Below are 15,428 nucleotides of genomic sequence, written 5' to 3'. Positions count from 1 at the left end.
TGATGAATAACTCAAAGTTAATCCCCGGAACCCGGCTGAAGACTTTCAAAGTGGTTTGATCAACTGTGAGGTAAAGGATTTCCCAACCCAGGTGAATGAAAAGTGTCGTGTCCAAGAGTGGTAATAAAGTTTCTTCTGAGACAAAAGATAACAAATAGGCTCATTCTTCTCTCTTTTCCCCCACCATTTCTGGCAAGTACCTCTTTATTTTTAACAAGCTTGAGGAGGATAACATATGCTTGATTATAAGCTCATCCTTCGGACGAGTCCAACCTAGTTTTGATTCGAACCCTAGGAAGGAGTGGTTCGTTCCTGTTTGTAATTGAACAGGTCCTTTACTGTGAAATGTTTAACGAGCCCAGTATAGGAAAAACTCGGCGTTTTTCAATTTTAGAGAGTCTGAAAAACTTAAGAAGACTCCAAGTTGAACTTTTTCGTAGATTTGTGTCCCTCAAGCCCGAAAAAGTATAAAATAATACCTGGGGGAACCGCTTGATCTTGCGACCAAGGAGTACTTTCATAATTAGTGCCACTGACCTGAAAAGTAAAAAGCGATCAAGGACACGTCGTTTTATTTCCGTATCGAGTTTGAAACGACAAAAACCCGGCAATCTTTTCCTGATTTTACGGTCAGAAAAGAGCTATAAGGGGACCGTCTTTTAATTCCATTTTAACGAGTGTAAAAGAAACGCTCGGCAATATTTTCATATTTTAGGAGTCAAAAAAGGGCTTAAAAGATGACTCTGATATTTTGGTTCGTGAAAAATGACAATTTTCCCTCTAAATCCCTTTGTCCTGCACAAAAACGACACATTACTCATACTTGTTTATGATAGGCAAAAAAACATTGAAAAATATCCTTCCATGGTGAAAAATGAACAAACCTAGCATTCATTCATCCAAAAAACCTATAAAAAGACTTTTTACCATGTCATTTTTACCATTTTACTGTTGAGGTTGAAAAAAGGGCTTTTGGCAAGAAACTTTCCGTGGTCGCTGCGGAGAATCCGACCGTCAGAATCGAACGCCGTCTCTTTCAGGTATTTCACAACATCCTCCTCTTCAATTTCATCCGATTAAAATTGTGTTTTAGGTTTTAGTTTTGATTTTTGGGGGGTTTTGGGTTTCAAAAATCGCTCTGCGGGGTACGCAGGTGCCCTTAGGGTAACCTGCGTCCCCCGACTTTTTCCTGTACAGGAAAAAGATCGGGGGACGCAGCCCACCTTCAGGCCAGCTGCGTCCCGACGCTCTGTGTTCTAAACGCAGGGTGCGTCCCCCGCGAAAGGCGGAAATTGAAACCCCAAACTCCACAAACAACCATTTAAATTTTCCCAAATCAATTCTAATATTTGTTTCTTGGTGTGTAGGGCACTCACCATGTTGGATTGGAGAGAAAGAGAGCACGAGGACGTTGATTTAGCCGCAATTAATCATCAACCTTCCATTGATGCCCTAAAAGCATGCAGACTATATAAATACTGGGCCATACCTGGCATGAGGGCTCAGGTGAGGTTCTTGGAGTGGCTGGTTGAGAGATGGAACATTCATGAGGAATTATTTTACATCGGAGGGCACCAGCTCGAGATAGAGCCCTCTGACATATACTTTCTCACTGGCTTGCCAAATAGAGGCAAGCAACTCAATCTAGCCGGGACTAGGCCGGGTGGCCAATCCCTTGCTAGTCTCCGTGCAGATTGGTGCACACCCAATGCACACCATGCGAAAGGCGTAGAAATCAAACACATCTCTCTGCGTGAACTCAAGGTTATAGCTTTCACGGTTACCAGAATTTGCGGTGCAGCCGCTTTACATATTGCCACCGGGTCCCAAATGCGGATGGCGATTGACTGTTTCCAAGGCACCATTTTCAACTGGTGTGATGCTGTGTCGGCCAATATGAAGGGCCAACTGACTAGGGCAAAGAACGGACAACTGAAGACCTTTGGATATGGGCCTCTAGTTGTGAGCTTTGCCTTAGAGAGAGTTCCGATGCTGATCCCTCAGCAACTCACTGTTGAAATTTTGGGTCCTCGGGAGCCAAAGCTGATACGATGGGTTACGGTGATGGCCCGGCATCCTGACGAGGGTACGGCAGTTGTTCGATTCCCTGATAGTTATTTTCGCTGGTTAGAGGACCAGGTTTTTTCGATCCAGGACTTTCCGTATGCCGGAGTAGATTTTCGAGGTGATCCGAACATGGTTCTTCCACAAGGAGAACAATGGGATGACAGAGGTACTTCATTTTTCACAAGTTTTCAAATTATATATATTTTTTTTTTTTTTATATATATCGTCTCAAAACTGACAGTAAAAATTTTCAAAATGCAGATGTTGGTCCACAGCGCCCAGCCAACCTCCGGTCTTTTGAGAGGAGACATCCAGTTGCACCGGTACCGGCCCCACAGGACGCGGCTGCAGAGTCACTAGCTGAGTTGGAGCAGGATCTAGAGCGTCTGACGGTGGATATACCTGAGACTACCATAGATGATATTCCTATCAGACTTCAGCGCTATGTAGTCGCAGTCCCTGGGCCGTTTAGGAGATTTTTGTGTAAGGTAGCCCGTGCAGTGGTGTCGTATAGGGAGCACCACCAGTGATTGGCTAGTCACTTTTGTAGACACATGTGACATTTTGGCTTTTTGTACTTATCATTTTTGCCGATCATAAGGTGTTTTTCAACCTATGATCGAAGACGATGTATATTTTTTGACACACTCCTATCTATATATATATCACTATTACCGGCTTATCTGTCCAACATTCGAGAAGCAATTGCATCTGCTAATGTATTTAAACACCTCGGAATATGCTGATATTCAATGTAATCAAATTCACGTTCCAAGAGACGCACTCTCAAAAACAACCTTAATAACACAGGATTTCTAATGGCATATACTCTATTAAGCTGTAATACAACAAGTTCAGAATCTAACCTCACTATCAAACGTCGAATTCCAAATGAAATAGATTCGGATAATAATTCAACCACTGCACTGTATTCTGCAATGTTGTTCGTCGTTTGACCGAGGCTTACCCCATGCATAGAAACTAACTCGTCAGAGGGCGAATAGATAACCCAAGCTGCGGAAGAGATATTCCGTGTACTACGACAAGCACCATCAGCAAATCCAATGTATGTTTGGAGAGGCGTCGACATCTGCAACATCAAGAGTAAAACCAAGATAAGCCAGAATAACGACGAAAAACACACTCTCTAAGCTAAGTACACTAACCAAACTAACAAACACACTAGCTAGAAAGAAAACCTAACCTAACTAAAAATTCTCCATTCCCACCATTTAAGCATAATACCTCTTTAGGTAAAGTCCATTTCTGGGTTTACCCAAAGAGTCCCCATCAAAATCTACCAGCTCATAAGCCCCTTTTGCTAGCTTTCGCTTTACAATGTAGGGTCCATGCCACATAGGAAGGAATTTTCCAGCACCTAGCTTATCGTTAGCTTGATCATATAATAATACTAGGTCTCCCTCGGAAAAACTTCGAGGGGTCACATTTCTATCATACTGAGCTTTCATTCGCTTCGCGTGAGTCTCGATTGCCAATGCAGCGTCACGTCGAGTCTCATCTAATTTAGCTAAGTATAATAAACGTTTCTCCTCTTCGGAAGTAGCTGGAAGTAATTCGACAGCCATTTGAAGTGATGGGATTTCGCATTCAATGGGTAACACAGCTTCCAAGCCATAAACTAGCTGGAAAGGAGTGAACCCTGTTGAAGTTTTCACTGAGGTTCGGTATGCCCATAGCGCTGAAAATAACATGTTGTGCCAATTCGACCGATGAATACCAATGGTTCGTCGGATCATGATAACCAGAACTTTGTTGATAGACTCAACCAAACCGTTGGCTTGCGGATAATAAGGAGTAGAGCTATCGTGGCGCAAACCAAGCTGGCTTGTAAGCTCAGTCATCATGATGTTTCGAAAATGGCTCCCATGGTCAGTAATGATTGCTTGTGGGACACCAAACCTAGTTATAATATGATTGAATACGAAAACTGCAGCTGTTTTGCCGCTTGCGTCGAATGTAGGCATCGCCTCGGCCCATTTAGTAAAATAATCAACCGCGAGGATGATATACGCATGCCCCCCGGCCGAGTGAGGGTTACAAGTAATAAAATCGATACCCCATTTGGCGAATGGACCAACGGCAATTATAGGGTGGAGAGGAGCAGGTGGTGCGCGCATCTTGCGATCAAACACTTGACAATTGTGGCACTTCCGGACTGCAATGATACAATCTTTAAACATAGACGGCCAGAAGTAGCCAGCGCGCAACACCTTCTGAGCTGTGGCATACCCAGACATATGACCGCCACATGCTCCAGAGTGACAATCATTCAAAACCCTCTCAGCCTCTTCGTGAGTTAAACAACGTCGAAAAACTAAGTCCGCCCCCCGGCGATAAAGTGTATCTCCAATAATTTTGTATTGCTGGGATTGAAACCAAATTTTTCGACGTTCCGCCTTTGAAACTTCAGGCCGAAAGGTTTGGGTTTGGAGATAGATGATTATATCCCCGTACCATGGATCTACAGTATTGATAAGAAACAAAGATTCGTCCGCAATGGACTCTTCTGCCACAGTCTCTGTGTCAACACACGGGAAATCACACATCAATTCTGCAAAAACTAAGGATTTCTTAGACTTGGACTTCTCGAACTCCAAGTCGAACTCTTGCAGGATAACGATCCATTTAGAGTATTTTCCCCCTAGCAGTTGTTTTGTCAAAATATAAATCATAGGGTTGCAATCCGAAATAACTGTAGTTTTACGGAGAAGAATGTAGTGACGAAAACGCTGGACAGCTTGAACGGCTGCCAGGGACAATTTCTCCACATGTGAATATTTTAGCTCGGTGGGATTTAAGGTCCTACTAAGATAATATATCACATGTTCCGCTCCGAATTCATCTTCTTGAACTAACACCATTCCAATGGTGGAATGCGAAGCTGCGAGGTATAAGAAGTAGTCCTGGTTGTAGTTGGGAGGATGCAACAACGGTGCATGGGTCAACGCGTGTTTAAGTGCATCAAAAGATTGTTGGGCAATCTCGTCCCAAAAGAATTGAGCGTTCTATTTCAACAACCGTGTAAAACCTTTAGTGACCTCGGCGTAGTTTGGAATGAATCGGCGTAAAAAGTTTGCTTTCCCTTGCAAACTTTGGAGTTGGCGCAAACTCGAAGGAGGAGGCAATTTGATGATAGCTTCGACCTTCGAGGGATCGACGCGAATGCCGGCTTTTGAAACAACAAATCCCAGCAATCGACCCGTCTCTATACAGAAAACACACTTGTGGGGATTCAACCAAATTCGATAATGCCTACACCTCATAAAGATTGCTCGTAAGTGGACAAGGTGATCAGCTCGATGTAAAGAATGAGCAGGCAAATCATCGAGGTACGGTTGCACAATGTGCTTGATGTCATGAAATGCATAAGACATCGCCCGTTGAAAAGTGGACCCGGCATTCTTAAGCCCAAAAGGTAATTTGCAATAAGCAAATGTCCCCCATGGATAAATGAATGTCGTTTTTGGTTGGTCGGCAGGTAGAATATTGATTTGATTATAGCTCGAAAAACCATCCATAAAGGAAAACATTTCACTTCCGGCACAATCATCAATAATTTGATCGATATAAGGCGTAGGATAGTTGTCTTTTGGACAAGCTCGATTTATATCCCTATAGTCGATACAGATTGTTATTTTTCCTTGTTTCTTGTTGACCGGAACAATATTCGATACCCAATCCGTTAACAGGATCGGATAAATGAAACCTGCTTTCAACAGCTTTTCGACTTCTGCTTTAATCGCAGCCGCTTTCCAAGGGTGAATCTGACGCAACCGTTGCCGGACGGTTTTAGCATCTGGGTAGGTCTTTATTTCATGAACAACAATGGCAGGGTCGATTCCCAGCATTTCCTCGTAAGACCAGACAAACACGTCGCGGAATTCTTGGAATAGGGCCTTGTAAGTTTGGATTTCATCTTCTGTACATGCGGCACCTATATGAATGTTCTCCTCAATTCCGGGCTTCACTGAAATATCAATGGGAATAGTACGAGAAATATTCCCTAAATTCAACTCAGAATCAGAATGTTTCGTTGGATTCTGAGCGTCTTTGACATATTCAGCGGTAAAGATAGATGAAAAATCATTTTCAAAAGCATCATCCTTAGGTAAAAATGAAGATCTGTGATGGAGATCTTCCCATGGTAGATCGTCTACACTTAGGATTTCACGAAGTTGCTCGTCAGATGACACGACTTCAGGAAACGCTATCCGTTCTAAGGTTGATGTGAAAAGTGATTCTTCACTGACCACATTCATTTGGTCGACTTGGGTTGAACGCGAGTCGGTAAAAGACATGACAGCCTCATAAGCAATTTCATATGGACTCAAAGGCATAGCATCACCGAATGAGTCTATCTCAGATTCAGATGGGACAATCCAAGGATCATCGTAAATAATGTTTTCTGATGTAATCATATGAATTGATGCAAATGAGGGGTCTGCGTTGATTGGAGGGAAAGGAAAAGTTCCCAGTAAACCAGAATCTTTAACTAAACCTACGCCAACGTCCCTATAAGGGATTGTCGTCTTACCGACATGCTGGATACTCTCTGAAGAGGCTGGGTCGGATGAAAAGTATGTCAGCTGATCAATAGTCACGATCTTACCGTTATATGGAAACTTAATTACTCTGAAGACCGATGAAACGACCGCTGTCATAGCATATGACCAACTTCGACCCAAAAGAAGGTTGTAGTCTAGAGGGGCATCAACCACTTCCACATCCAGACTAGCGGTTTTACCTTCTACCCCTATAGGCAATTCCTGTAGAATACCAAACGGACGGAACCCACGGCCATCAAAGGCCTTAAGGATGGTCGGGGATTGGTTCAAAGAAGGAGAACCAAGAGATCTCCAACATTGAATCGACATAATACACGTAGAAGCTCCATCACCAATCACAGTCCGATGAATAGGCCTGTTTTTGACTATCACTGGAATTTGGAAAGCCATTTGATGGGGGAGACGCGGTGTACTATTTTCTAGATCGAAGATTATCAGGTTTGGGTCCTGAACATCAACAGCTCCGATAGCCGACAAAAGTAATTTTCATTGTGCTGGGCATGATTGCAGCACTTCTAAAGCCGACATTGCTGAGGGTGAAACAGCTAAGTCCTCAACAATGTTGTAATTCTGGGCCGCTCTCGCATGTGGATTGAAAGCAGACCTTCGAAGTACACCCTTGGCGGGCGGTTTAATTACTAGGTCCGGGTTAGGTTTCTCGATCTGTAGTGGATCGGAACCAGGAGCTGAGGTTGATGGGTTAGAGTGAGAAGATTCTGCTTCCTTACCATCAACAGGATTCTTACTACCATAATCTTGCGATCGAGTCGCAATCCTCACATGAGACATCATCAAAATTGGTTCTTCACTGGCATTCGAGGAAGAACCTATCATCTTATTCTCCTCCTCCGGAAATGGATTTTTTAACACAGCAGGAGTGGGAGAACCTTTGACTATTTTCACAACCTCGGCCCGATGAGGGAAATCTCTCGTAAAATGATCCTCTTCACAAATAAGACAAGGATATCGAGGTTTGCGCTTTTCGTCATTGGTTTCCGACTTTTTCGTTTTCTCCTTCGGAGCCTTGTCTGCTTTAGCCTTCTTCTTTCCTTTTTTCTTTCCACCATTTTTTGATTTGGCCGTAGATGACTCTACAGCGTGAATATCGGCGGTAAGTTCGGGAGAAGACTCTCCTGTCGGGGAATCAGGCAAAGTGATTATGGGAGTAGTCGAAGCCTTGGAAGACTTCTTCTTGCTCTTTGTATTCACGATACCAATCATACCATCAGCGGCATGAGATCCCGAAGGAGCAGCAGCGATTTGATTCGATTTTGGAAGATCCGGAATCTTCTCGTGTAACGTACCCGACTGAGTGTAAACCAAGTCAAGGTACTGTGCCTGAGCAATGACTTGCTCCTCAGTAACTACTCCGGCCTTAGCTACATCTTCAGTAATCTTCGGTAATAATGATTTAACAAACCATTCAGCTAAGATTTGGTTCGGGATAAAAACTTTCACTAACCTTCTTCGACGTCTCCACTCATGAATGTGATCATAAATATACGTGGACGTCGATTGTTTTAGTGAAGTTAATAACTCCGTGTCGTTATCGTATCTGACCGGCAACTGAAAGTGAGTTAAGAACGAGGTAGCTAACTGGCTAAAATTGTAAAAAGAGGCCCGTCATAACTCAATGTACCACTTGGCCGTGAGAGCAATGAGTGTACGCTGGAAAAGACGTAAGCGGATCGAATCATCCGAGATAGAATTTGAAGCACACCAGAGGTGGTAAGTCATCACATGATTGGACGGATCCTCTCCAGACTTACCTTCGAACTTGGGTATATCACTGGGCAACTTATTTGGCATTGGTGGCCAGAACTGAAGATATTGAATTGGATCATTCGTTAGGTGCGTCAAGTCTGGTAAATCCAAAGTTGCGATAAACGGTAACTGCCGGTTAGGATCTCTAAAACTCTGGGTCACAAGACCAGTCCCAGGAGGAGGATATCCAGGACAACTAGGAACAGGAGTCGCATTTGGGATATTATATCCTCCTGGAAAACCAGGATTAACCGGACCGTACTGGGGTTGTTGAGGTTGTTGATAAGTGTACCCAGGATACGGTTGATACTGGTAAACTGGCTGTTTAACAGCTTGCCCAGGTTGGTACTGTCCCTGGTACGGTTGGTGAACAAATTGAGGTTGAGTAGTGACAACCGTACTTATACCAGGCTGACCTGTAGGCATTTGGACCGTGGTTTGAATCGTAGATCTAGACAACGGTAAAGATGTCTGAGGAGTGGTTACAGAGACAGTAGAAACCGGAGCCGTCGATACTCCAGAAGTAAGTATGGTAGATGTGGCGGTAGTTGCAACAGCCGTTTGAGATGGAGTACTAGGAGCGATTGGCGACTGAGTAATTACCGAAGTTACAGAAGTTTGAACATTTGACTGGACAGGTTGCGGTTGCTGGGGTGGACCAGAAACTACGGGTTGTCCAGCTTGAGGTACCAACTGCATACTTGGCTACAACACCTGTTGACCCTGTGATGGATCCCACACTAACATTCCGGGGTATTGACTCGTAACAAGTTGAGGATACTGAGATCCATAACCGGATTGAGGATAGGATTGATAATTGTAAGATGCAGTTCCCATACTTGGAACATATGACTGACCTTGAGGCGGTTGATAACCTTGACTCGAGTATTGACCTTGAGGTAAATACGGATACTGGGGTTGACCTTGACCTTGAGGTGCGTACCCTTGAGGTTGATACCCTTGGGGTTGATACCCTTGGGGTTGCCATCCTTGAGGTTTCCATCCTTGAGGTTGATATTGATACTGAGGTTGACCCTGGGGTACATATTGAGGCTGGGGTTGACCTTGAGGCATGTATTGCACCATAGGTGCATACTGACCTTGAGGTTGCCCCCCAGACACGATTTGTGTACCTTGAGGTTGCCCCCTAGGCGTTAACTGAAGCTGCCCCCGAGGCGGTAATTGGCCACCTTGAGGTTGGGAAACGGGAACTGAACCTGACATCATGTAAATGTCTCCTACACCCAATGGTACATTACCACTGTTTCCAGCTAATAACCCATGATCAACGGGTTGAGGAGATGCCCCCGCAAAGGTACCAGAAAGTGATTGATACCCGGTGGGAACAGAAGGACCGCCGTGTAAGAAAGATTCAGGACTTTGAGTAAACACGGACGACTGACCAGACATATTTACAGGAGTATAAATACCTCCAGGTGGAAAAGGAGTACGAGGTGTAGAAAAACCTACCCCTGAGTTGTCTAAATAATTGGTTAACGAAAGGTACCAAGTAGTACTTCTAGGAGGACTGTAAAAGATGGATTCACGCTCCCTTATATCAATAGTCAGTTGATCTTCAAGGTTAGAGACGCCTATTTCTTCCTCTGGAGCAAGTTCTTCTATAGCAATCAAACCAGTAGGAAGATTTTCGGTGATAACTCTTTCTATTCTCGGTGAATCTGGAACACGAGAAGTCGGAGTAACAGGTTCAGATATTTCAGGTTCTTCGCCTGTATCACTAGCAGACGAAAAACTACCAACAAGCTCAGAAACTGTAACAGCTTCAGGATTATAACCTGTCTCTAAGCCTTGGTAATCTGAATGGACTACCAAGGAATATTCTCCTTCTTCAGGTGAACCTACTCTACTGCCACTAGGAGGAGTTACATGGACCTTTAAACCTTCTAGATTACTGGGGTCGTCTCGAGGAGGTGATCCCCTAAGTCTACGGGATCTTTTCAACAATTCGGCCACAAAAACAACTTCAGGAGACTGGCCCCGAAGTCTACGAGACTGTCTCGGTAATTCCGCCACAGCTAAAAACTTTTAACTACTACACACGAAAACAAAGTAAAATCTCAAATCAAACCACCTAAAGTCTCTAAAGAACCAAACAAATTTGAATCACACGCCTAAAGAATCTAGGGCATCAAACCAAGCACAAACAGTAGCCTTCCAGACCGAAAACGCTAGTTGGTGATGAAGCCCAACATCGCCGGATTCAGTACAAAAGTGGCGGGTGGAACAGTCACCCCGGCAACCTCCTTAATGAATAGACCGGCACAAGTTCCTCCACTTTAACCGTCTCGAGTGAAGTGAACCCCCCGGAAAATCCAAGTGAGTCTAGCCGACGTCTGCTCCAGGTACAGTGAGATCTTCCCTCCACCGTCACCTCGGTAGAATCCTAAAGATAATGGTCACTAAGGTTACCAACCGCAACAAATGCACCTGGGGGAACAGTCTACACTCCGACAGCACGCAAGGGCAGAGTATCAAGCTCAATCCCCTTGCCGGTTCCTTGACAATAATCCAAGGTTTACCGACAAGTGACCCCTGGCTCCTCGACAATGGTTAATCCGAGGTTTACCATTTGTAATACGTGCGTGTCTGGCGTTGTTCCCAACGAGGGGGGATTGATCCCCTCACTGGTTCGGACACGAGCTCGTGCTTCTCCTTTAAGAGGAGCTTTCCCAGAGTACAAATGAGATAATTGGATTTATTCTATCACAAGATAAGCTACTTGTTTGGTTTTGTTGTCTTGGAGAGTTAATTACTCACCTACTCCAAGACACTAGCCTGATCTAAATTGGTGTTTCAGAGCCCTTGTAAATAAAAGTTACTACGTCGATTTTACTTTAAGCGTTAATTTTATGGTTTTTCTTAAAGACAAAAGGTAGCGGAAGTGAAACCAATGGTGTGTAGACTCGACTCAAACCACTACAAAGATGCACCTAAGATGATTTGCGCTACTTTTCCTTTTTCAATGAAATTCCTAACTAAGAGAGTTGAGAGATGCAAATTTTATACAAAACAACTTTCTTAGTAAAGACAATCAAAGAAACAATTCTCTTTATCTTTCCAAGCATACAAACATGACCACTCTTTACGTGCACGAAAAACTCTTTTTCTTTCAAAACTTTTCAAAGCTACTTGAAACAAAACTTTTCAAAGGAGATGTTTTTGTATTTTCTCTTTTTTAAATAAAGCATATAAATCTATCTTAACAAAAATCAATCTTAAGCTGTAAAATCTATGAAAACTTCACTCACAAGCAAATCAAAAAGGAAATTACTCTAAGAAAACCTAACGAGGCAAAAGCCTACAAAGATGATTCTAGGTTGTTTTACTTGACCAAAATCAAGTCAAGGACCAGCTAATGCAGAATCAAAAGACTAGTCAAAACAAAACTCAAATCTTTTTGTTCTTTTTGTAAAATGGAATTCAAGACTTAATCAACAAGCACTTCGAAATTTGCCCAAGAGACCAATCAAAGGTAAGTTGCTCTCACAGGTAGACTTTATGACAGGCCTGACTTCTAAGAATGCTGACAAAACCAGAGAGATCTAAGGCTTGACAACTTCTACCGCCAAAGTCACTACAAGACCTACTAAAAAATCAAACCCTAGGGCTTAAACTTCTATGAAATCCACTAAAACACTCAATGCTATCAAAACAATTTCAGGTGAAGATCTTTGACAAGAGACTAAAAAATCTGGGCAGTAAAAATTGAGAAAAAGCAAAATCTAAGAGAAAAAATGCAAAAAATGGAATTTTCTCAAATTTTAGCAGGGGACGCAGGCAACCCGTTAAAATAGGTGTGGGCCCGCTCTGTGCAGACAGCGACAGTGCGTCCAGGGATGCACTGTGCAATACTCAGAGGGTGCGTCCTACTGGAAAATTCAAGAAAAATTAAAATGAATCTATCCCTAAGCTAACCCACCCAAAAACAAAGTCACAGAGCCAAAAACCAGAAAAATAAACCAATTTTCTCAGAGCAAAGTTCATACAAAGGAAAAGACTTTCACATCAATGGAATCCCCAGTGGAGTCGCCAATTTGTCAGGCAGAAAGAGTCGATTGTGCGGACACAACCAACCTCCCTAGGAGCCTAAGACTCTCTAGTGACAAACAAGACAAACAAGAGCAATCCTTCTCTAAACATGCATTTACTATATAAGAAATCAAGTGTTTAGATCCTACCTGTAGTCCCACGCTGTTGTAGCAGTCCAGCTCCGCTGATCCGGATGAGCTCCTCCTTCACTTTGAAACCTGCATCCACTAACAATCAAACGATTAAATAGCACTTGATAATCTCATAGAATAAAACATATTTAACACATAGACCAAGGAGTACATGAAACAACTCATAAATAACAAGTTATTGAGAAGAATGGACTCATTTGCATTAATAGGTAACAAAAGGAACAAATACAACCTGAGCCTTGGTGTTGTGCAAGTCCCTCCCAGGGTCCATCAAGAGTTCTCCTTTACTTTGACAAAGCTCACCCACTTCCAAATAGAACAAGCAAAGATGGCAATCTCTCCTCACAAGCTTCTAAATGGGAGTCCTAATTCCAACAGCATCTACCCATAGAAATGTATAGCTTCCAACCTCCCATCCTTCTGGCCCAATGCCTGTATTTATAGTGCTCAAGAGGAAGTTAATCAGGTCCACCATCAATGGGATAATCCCCTCTTTGGATGGGATAGCTCCCTTATTGATGGGATAAGTTCCTCTTTGGTAGGGGTGCATGAACCATCTGGAGGCGCTCAATACACGTCGAACAACCTTCTAGAATGCTCTAGAAATGACCACAAGTAACTTTTTAAAGATGAAACTTGCGCATTTTGACCTTTACAGGGGGACGCACCTGCCTCTTTACATACAGAGCGTCCAAAGACGCAGCTTTTGTGAACATTGGGTGCGTACCCGCAGGTAAGGTTGAGAGAACCTGCGTACCCAGAGATAAATACATTTATAAAGACTTTCTCTCTTTTTGGAGTTTGACATGGAGAGCAGAGGCATAAGACTTGCCTAAGAGGATAGCATGACTGTTGATAGAGCCATACTAACTGTAAATAGTCATGGTGACATTTTTTAGTGTAACATAGTGAAATATATTACTGTCTATAAATATCATTTTACTATAGGATTTAATGCACAGTTAGATGGACTTAAAACCCTCTCAGTTAAATCTATAAACCTAGGACAAACTGATTAAGAGAAAGGTTGTTCTAAGGCTCAAGATTCTTATTAGATCAAGATGTAGAGTACAGATTAAGAAAACTAGAAGGAATTCTTGTGAGTCCTCACATGAAAGTCTTGTTGGAGTTTTTAGTGTAGCTCGGAAGTTCTCCTAGCTAGCTCCAAGGCTTGGTCTTACACATAAGGGAGAGAACAAAGAAACCTTCACAACATAATATCTTGATAATTGAAACTATCAAAAACATATAAATATTATTGAATAAATAAATATAAACTAAAATCTCTTATATTCATTAGTTAAATAGAATAATTAAGGAATGAATAGGAGCATATGGAAGGAAGAACAACTCATCTATATTGATAAAGGAGTTGGAGGAAAGTTACATCCCCCAACTTCTAGCTCTAAAACTCTCCCTCTCAAGATAGATATCAACAGTGTGACAATACAATAATTCCCATCCTTTTCTGAATGGACAAGCCTCCAATATATAGGAAAGTGAAGGCTATGAAGATTTCCCAAATTTCTCATTAGTTCAATTTGGGCAAAAGATTTTGGGTGAATAGTGTTTCCTCATATAAAAATGGCCTTTTAGACTTTTTAGATGCTTTTGTGCTTAGGAAAAATCTTCCCCATACTTTATGGTTCTTTCCTACTTTTGTATGATCTTATTTTTTAGGAAAAACTAAAGATGAGGATAAAGATATCACATTCCACCATATGAGTTTCTGAAAGTGAACAAGAATGTCGAATTCTAGTTAACTCGAGCTTTTTCCCTCGTGACTGAGTGAGAAGTTTGGTAACAAAAGTTAAATGAAGGGGACAACTTGTTATAGACTAGGATAATGTGGTCCTCATGGTACATAACTTGTATTATAGTCTTATATAGTCTAGGAGAAAGGGTAATTTCAACCAACAACATAGGATTCTCCCCCAAGATCATGAGGAGGCATTTTCATGTATAACACATTTAAGAAGATATCACAATTCAAATTGATAATTTAATATTTGAAAACAAATATAAGGGTAATTGAAAAAATCATCAAAAAGGTAGCAGTATCCTCATATATAACAGTTCTCCATAAAAAATTCATTGAAAATTTTCAATATACATATATGACTACTAAATCAACACTTATTGCATATATCATTATTCCAATGTAAACTCAAAACGTTACATCAAAAAATAGTAATATCATCATACATAATGATTCTCCATCAAAAAGAATTAACATTTTTTAACATGTATATAAATTAACAAGATAATACTAATAATATCCTCATCATCTTTAATCAAATCAACTAAGATTTAAAAATGTGATTATTCTGAGGTAAATTCACAACATCCATTAAAAAATAGTAATATCATCATACATAATAATTCTCCATCAAAATAATGTTGATAATTTTCAATATATACATAAAATAGCAAGATAAAAAAGTTAATATAATCATAATATTTAATCAAATCAACTAAAATTCAAAGTATGATTATCAAATAAAAATGTTTCATAGATATCATTATTCTAAGATAAATTCACAGCATCCATAAAAAAATAGGAATCTCATCATACACAATAATTCTTTATAAAAAATGAAAAAAAATTTCAGCATATACATAAGGTAACAAGATAGTACCGATAGTATCATCGCCATTATTCGAATCAACTAAATTTCGAATGTATGATTACCGTATTAAAGCATCCCAACTAAATATAAAAAATAATGCATGGCTAGTTAGCACCACGGAAGTCATAGTCGATGTCATCCTCCTGATCATTTCCATGATCATCATCCTGACCATCCTG

Source organism: Pinus tabuliformis, chromosome 5_2 (assembly GCF_031772625.1).
Source record: "Pinus tabuliformis cultivar Carrire ecotype Pingquan chromosome 5_2, CPIR1, whole genome shotgun sequence".
In the NCBI taxonomy this organism is placed as follows: Eukaryota; Viridiplantae; Streptophyta; class Pinopsida; order Pinales; family Pinaceae; genus Pinus; species Pinus tabuliformis.
Note: the sequence above shows the minus strand (reverse complement) of the source record.